Genomic DNA, 7410 nt, shown 5'->3' on the forward strand with positions numbered 1-7410 from the left:
TACCCATAATTCCGTTTTCAAATTGTTTATGTTTATTGTTAGAATTGGTAGGCCAGGGATGATTTATTTCAGTAAAAATTAGTTTGGAATGTTACTTTATTTTATTTATCTGTTTATTGAAATACTGAAAAAGTATATATGTTGTGCTTTGAAATAAAATAAACATAGGTTTCAAGCAGAGTTCATCGTTTTCTCTGATACACTTTCAAGTCGCAAACCTTAAAATCTTTTAAATAACTATACTGAAACTTAAGCTTCTTCCGCTTTTCGTTATTATGTTATTATTTTCCCTGACATTGCTTTCATATAAGCAGGTTCATTAATATGAGTATGAAACCAGGTTCTTTTGCTTATTAAACCGACAATACCCGTGTGCCGATGTAAGACACTCTTATTTGCAAATTAATGACGATAGAGATGCTGCTGACTCTTTGATTTAGTCTGAATGCTCTTCGCTCAAAGTTCATATTCCGATTATTTTGATTTCTCCTTTCATAGTTCAGTAATCCACGAAATATTATATTAATATCCTGAGGTAGGAGCAAATTATTCTAACAGTAATAAAGAAACATCTGCAATGAAGAGACATTGTTGATATTCAATACACAAAGTGGCATATTAGTAAACAATATTATTTTCAAAGTTTGGCACACGGCCAGAAATTTCGGAAGTAAGTCGATCACATCAACTCCAGTGGTACTTATTTCATCGATGAAAGGCAAAGTCGATCTCGACGGAATTTGAACTCAGAACGTAAAATCGGAGAAATTCTGTTCAGCATTTTATCCTGAACGGTACCGTGTCTGCCACCTCGTCGCCTTACATCGGTACACAATATTAGAGTGCCGAATCTCTGGTTCTGCTCCACTTATAAATACTGATATTATTGTTATTAAGAGAAAGGCAATTTCAGAAACAATACAGGAATGCAATGAATTTCTTATATGAAGAAATCTTTTTATATTTACGGTGCCTTTCAACCCTCCAAAATTCGTAAAATAAATGCCAGTAATAAAATAGAGGTCAATATAGTTGGCTATACGTGTCACTTTCGACAATTAATGTCTAGTTAAGAAATTAGATTTATTTTTCATTTATTTGATATTTAGCTTAAGCAGATTTAAGCACATTCTTTTTGTCTGAAAAAAGGCAGAGAATCGCAATTCGTTGAATTGAGAGGTCTGCAATTCATATTATTCTGTTTTTATATGAACAGTTGATTCCGTTAAGCTGAGATTCAGTTTTAAACCATACGGCAGTGGCTGTGTGGTAAGATTAATATCACTTTAAAAGTTTTGTTTATAATCTGTGTTGAATTCAAGCCTAATCCTGTCAACATTGATCAAATTATAAAAAGTCAAGTAAGTGTGTCAGATAGATTATTTATTGGGTCGATAAAATAAATACCACAAATGTACTGGAAATCCACTAAATCGACTCCATCCATTTCATAAAATTATTACTGTCTCTAAAGTAATATATACCGTAGAGAAATAGATAATATCTGAGGTAGACGAAATTGTGATGCAGGTCCAATGTCCGAAGGAAAATGAAGATACTAATGCTCATAAGAAAAAGTATTAACTTGACAATTTCCCTTCCTCTAATGATACAGGGCTGTCCTGCTTTGTCAACAATAAACATTTATTATTACGATTGAAAGAAGGAAGTAATTTAATGGATAATGGATTGATTCAGCCGTAACATGTTAGTTATAAAGCGCCATCAACTACAATTTCTGTCCCGTTTTTAGGTTGTGCACATTACCATTAGAAAAGATATGGCTCAGTCCATTTCAGTTATGGTAATCCATCTCACTAACTAGTGGGAGTACCGTTTGATGAGAAGTATATGTTCATATTGGTATTTTGAGCTCCGATCCTCCCTACGAATATAAACTAACGTTTCTAAAAGTTCTATGACTTGACGAAATATTTAGCAATGCTTCAATGATGTTCAGATATTAGAGTTACCGTGCAAAAATGAAAAACAAATGCACGAACTGGGTAACCTAATTGAAAGTATTTCATTCCACTCAACCATTTGAAACAGCTTCATCAGTGTGATGCTAATTAAACTATTCATTCATATAGCTGTACTTTAATCAACACATCTAACTCTGAGGAGATACCGAGGAAAATGCGTAGGTGCGTGGGAGTGAAGATATTTAGAGATAAGTACTATGATATCTCTATCTCTAAATCTGTTACTCTAATCCATTGTATAATAACGATTTTGAAGCTCATGGGTAGGTTGTACTCTACTCGGGTACAAAGCTTGAGAACGATGATGTGTGATCTTACAATACATTTTATTCTTAGGTGTGTGCAATGTTTAATACTGTAATTGTAATTTGGACCTTGAGTACTAGGCGGTAAAAAATATTACCCACTAGATTCCATCGAAGAAGAAAGAATTCGTTTTACTTACATAAGAGTTAAATAATTTGTCGACTTGAGACTGGATTGCAAATGGGACTGGTTTGTGAGGCCTAAATACAGGCTTTAATCAAGTTTTAGCGAGAAACTTGCTCTGTATAACTTGCAACGCCTCAATGAACCTTTGAAAGCGGGTGAATAGTTTTCCTTCAGTAAATAAGTTAAAGAGTGAGATGTTGCAACTTGGAATTAACTGTTCATAGAACCACTGGAAGTGTTTGAATTTAAGCAAATAGAGTTCAACGGTTTACTACCTAAGTCTAGTGTAGTGTTCCAATCTAAACCAAGTAAATCTAAATCATATCGATTTCTCAAAAAGCAAGTCCTGTTAAAAGTATTTGAATCAAAGTGTACTTTACACTCTGATCATACCAATAAGTTTTAAACCTGATGCGTTCTTAGCAACATGTTCTGTCTCAACAATGTGGGTAACCAAGTTGCCTCCAAGTTTTGCGAGAAATCAATGTGATATGTAATGCAATTTAACTGAAGGATCATTTATTGAAACAATTAATTACTTGTGGTGTTAAATCCATTTTAAAACTAGTATAAAGCGTATCAACTTGATTTCTTGATTTCTTGATTTGTAACAGACGAAAACTTGGGACGAGACATTTTGCTTACCTCCTCTGAAAGCCAACACTTTCCTTATGACCGAACTTATTGCATAATTGACAATGGTGTTGCTTGTGAGGGAAAAAAATTCCATAATGTCTTTCACTGCAAACCAACATAGCTGGAGAAGACCGGGATTTCTTTTCTATCAATAGGTAATAGCTTGGAATCAGTTTTTACTTGATTTACTGACTCTAAACTTGATAACTAGTCACTCGTTTCAATCAATTTCGTGCCGTGCTTCAAGTATATTGACTTTTGGTACTCTTCACTGGTTTGCTGTACAGTCATTTCTGGTCGTAGTATTAATTGTGATAACAGTTTACTAATGTCTGCATCCGATGGTGATTGTAGACCAGCAACGAAGATTAAATATTTAAACTGTTAAAGAATTTAAATTAAAACGTTCACATTTGTGAACTATTATACCTACATAGCAGACAAAATCACCCTCCCCGGACTTGGGAATTTTAAAATTTAAAACAACCGCAGTGTCTTATCTTAAACAAAGATGAATTCGCACCAAAAATCTTCTGAAGCGTTTCAACTCTCTCATTGAAAGGGATGCTTCGAAGATTCTTCGGTAGTTTACAGCTGATGTAATTAGTGTGTTTATTAGTTCAAAGCATAGTTAATAGTAATCGTTAATATTCCCGAACTCAACGCTAAAAGTATCTCAAAAATGTGCAAACCATGAATCAAAGGTAATATCAGCAACTGGAATTTGAAATTGTCTGAACTTTGTCACTGTTTGAATTGATAGTTAACTTTTCAGTTAGTCATTCAATAATTTTAAACTGTGTCACTTCAAATTGTTTTTGCTGACCTTGGAGAAGCGCTTCCATCTGCTCAAAAAAGAATAGCTATTTTATCATCCGATCCTCGTCGACATTGTTGTAACTATAACTGTAATCATAATTTGAGCCTTGAGTACCAGACGATAAAAATATAACTCACTAGACACTAGACAAGAAACTCGAGCGAAAGCATACACATGGAAGGGAGACCGACTGCAAAGACGCGACTGGTTGAACGTCATATTCACATGCTAAAAATCTGTTAGTCGTCTTATCCCTAACAATATGTGTGTATGAGTGTGTGTATGTGCGTGCGTGCGTGCGCATGCGTGTGAAGGCGCGTAACCGAATGATTATGGTGTAGCGCAAGCGATCATGCGGTCTTGGGTTTGATTACTGAACCGGTCGAGCATTTTGTCCTTGAGCTGTGTCCTTTATTTCATTTCTACGCTGGTCTAGGCAATGCACCTCAAAATAAGTACTATTCAAGTGCTGTTGCAGCTCTCACTCTTTCTAGTTGCCACGTTTTGATAATCAAGAATGTGATGGTTGTAAGAGTGGCTATATTTGCTCGTGACTAAAACAGTTAGCGAAAGCCTGGTTCATGCTACCAAATCATACATGCTTGAGAGTTTCAACTATGAGTTTCTTTTTATATGTATATTCGGCAAGTGGTACGTTATTTGACAGATAAAATGGCGTGTTATTTACTCTGTCGAGTCAAAAACTTTAGGTAGTCTTAAGTTTTAGACAAATAGAGTTTAATAAAATAAATACCAAAGTACCGGGTCTATCACATCAAATAGCTTCAAGAAAAATAACAACAAAAATTTTTAATATCCTTGTATTAAAACCATTTATTTTACCACAAAGTTAAAATATTGTAAGTACAACAAAATATAATACGAAGGGATAATTTCACTGTGCACCATCCTTCCAATCCAGTTTTATGCTAAAAGAAATTTTTGACTCAACCAAAAAGTCAAGACAATTTTTTTCTTTGCAAGTGTGTATTTTGCACTATTAACTCAAAGCTACTCATACCAGAATCTATGATGTCGATATACGTAAATATACTTCCATTACGTTTTGTTTTCTCTGTACACGATGTTATTATCATATAATTCGTAGCTCGCTCAGTAAACATTAAAATAATATAACAAAATTACAAGTTTCGAAAATAACAAGTTCCTTTTGGTTTTTATGTTTTTGATATGTCGCTTAGTAATTATCGGTAAAATATTTGGATATTCTACCTTCAATATTTTGTGAAACATCAGCATCGATACTCAGACAAGTAAAATAATAAGACAATATAGAAACTGGACAGTATCTGAGTTATATAATTTTCTTGTAAATATATATATATATATATATATATATATATATGTATGTATAAAACTATAATGCAAAGAAAGTATTCAGGGTTGATGTCAGCAAAACGGTCAATCAAATTCGTAATATTTATATTAAGTCATTTAATGAGTTCTGCATACAATCAAGAGAAGAGAATTGTAACATTTTTGGAAGTGGCCTTCTCCTGAGAAATAAAAGAAAATGTGTGGAACGTGTATAAAATTATATTGTTACATCACAGACAGGGTTCTTTCTCGTGGGGTGGGTTTAGGAAATGAAGCACGTACCGTGCATCTAAATGTATAACTATTTAACACTTTTCCAAAGGAAGGCTCCACCTGTAATGTTAGAATCCGTTTTTTATTATATGACATGAATTTATTTAATATTAAGAATTTTAATGCTTATTTGGTAAATTGAATATATTACAATATAGAGTAATCAGGTGATTTAACGCATCATTTGTCAGATGAACGATTAAGTTAAATGAATGTTCTTGATGAAATCTAACTGATTTCGAGTTGGAACCAGTGAAACCTTAACCCTCGTGAGAGGCTTTGAATACAGCACAAGTTAATTAGATACTCATCGACTTTTACAGTTCTGTAGTGCTTGCTGCACTAAACCATTTTACATTGCGGTATCTTCAGAAAACCATTGACATACTATGATGTCGGTGAGAAAATACCGACAATTTACCAGTTTCACTTAGTTGCTTGACACCCTTGTAGATTCGCTAATTAAAATTCACAATAGTGCAATTTACAAAGCTGTATTTACAATTAACATGAATCATGTACTACTCACCGTTGTAAGCAGTGGTACATTGTATATTCAACGAGTGTTTCCAGATACCCAAATATACTAAAGTCAGGTTCCTCCGCAGGCCTGGAATAAACAACGCGGAGCTGTCCAAGTACTGGACCTCAAATATTTTGAGCAGTTTTGGTATTTGAGGTATATTCGATTAGCTTTGAGTGTTATATTTGATATGCAACAGTCGATCACCCGTTGAAGTCAGCCTTCTCTTTGGTATTGACCGCTAGGTGAATGCCTTCCACAATGAGGTCTTTATGAACATGGGTTAACGTTAGAACTAAAATTAAGAATATTGTAAACCCGTAATGTTAGTCTTTTCATAACATATATAAAGTTTAAAAGATTTGGCTTTTGCAGTGTCATTTCGTATTCTCTCATTTCATTTTGAATTGTGGCACCATGGCCAGCAAAAGTAAATTCGGCAGCTGTTCATTGCTGATTGACAAGGACCCGCAGTGCTATCGTTTGAATTTGCTTCGTCTTTTGTTCTGTTTTCCTCTTTGAATAAAGCATTGTTTTTTCAAGCTGCTGCCAAGTAGTACTCTTCACCATTTTCTACTGTCTCCAAAGTCGGTTTCGATATAATGGCAATACTGATTGATGGTACTACTATAGGAACTGAGTTGGTATCGTGACTAGGTTCAGGTGGTGGCGAAGATGATTGTTTCTTGCGACGATGGAACATGTAACATTTACAAAAAAGTACCAAAATGCTTAGCAATAAAAATCCTCCAATGGCACAAGAGAATTCTATTGTTTCTACATTCACTTTGGTGGTTACGTTTGGTGGTAGCCACCAACCATCGAATGGCATTTTATTATTCTCCGCTGCAAGTAAAATAGAAACGGATATATTATAAGAGACATATTAGTGAGTTTGAATATAGAAACATGTCTTTGTATGTGTAGAAGTCTGTACGTATATCAAACATAACATACCTATACGCATGCACACTCACACATAAATCGAAAACATTATACGAATACAGTTCTATATTAAAGAGATGAGGAATTTTTTACATTATTTACATTTGACGGATACTTGTCTTCATCTTGTTTGCTGTTAACACAACGTTTCGGCTGATATACCCTCCAGCCTTCATCAGGTGTCTTGGAGAAATTTCGAACCTGGGTTCTCATTCCTAAGGTATTTTTCGATATTATTATTATTATTATTATTATTATTATTATTATTATTATTATTATTATTATTATTATTATTATTCAGGTCACTGCTTGGAATCGAACTCGGAATCTTGGGGTTAGTAGCCCACGCTCTTAACCACTACGCCATATGCCCAAACAAGATGAGGACAGATATCCGTCAAATGTAAATAATGTAAATAATTATAGAATATATATATATATATATATATATATATATA

General features: G+C 33.9%; 1 long non-coding RNA gene across 2 annotated transcripts in view; it reads right to left on the bottom strand.

Annotated features, from left to right (window-relative positions):
- Positions 1-4680: 4680 nt before the first annotated feature.
- The window catches only part of LOC106870201 (uncharacterized), a 26924-nt gene continuing 24194 nt past the window's right edge, over positions 4681-7410 (bottom strand). For both annotated transcript variants that reach the window (XR_001409497.2, XR_001409495.2), the window contains exon 5: positions 4681-6853. This is a non-coding gene — a long non-coding RNA (uncharacterized LOC106870201). The remainder of the gene's footprint in view (positions 6854-7410) is intronic.

Source organism: Octopus bimaculoides, chromosome 4, assembly GCF_001194135.2.
Source record: "Octopus bimaculoides isolate UCB-OBI-ISO-001 chromosome 4, ASM119413v2, whole genome shotgun sequence".
NCBI lineage: Eukaryota > Metazoa > Mollusca > Cephalopoda > Octopoda > Octopodidae > Octopus > Octopus bimaculoides.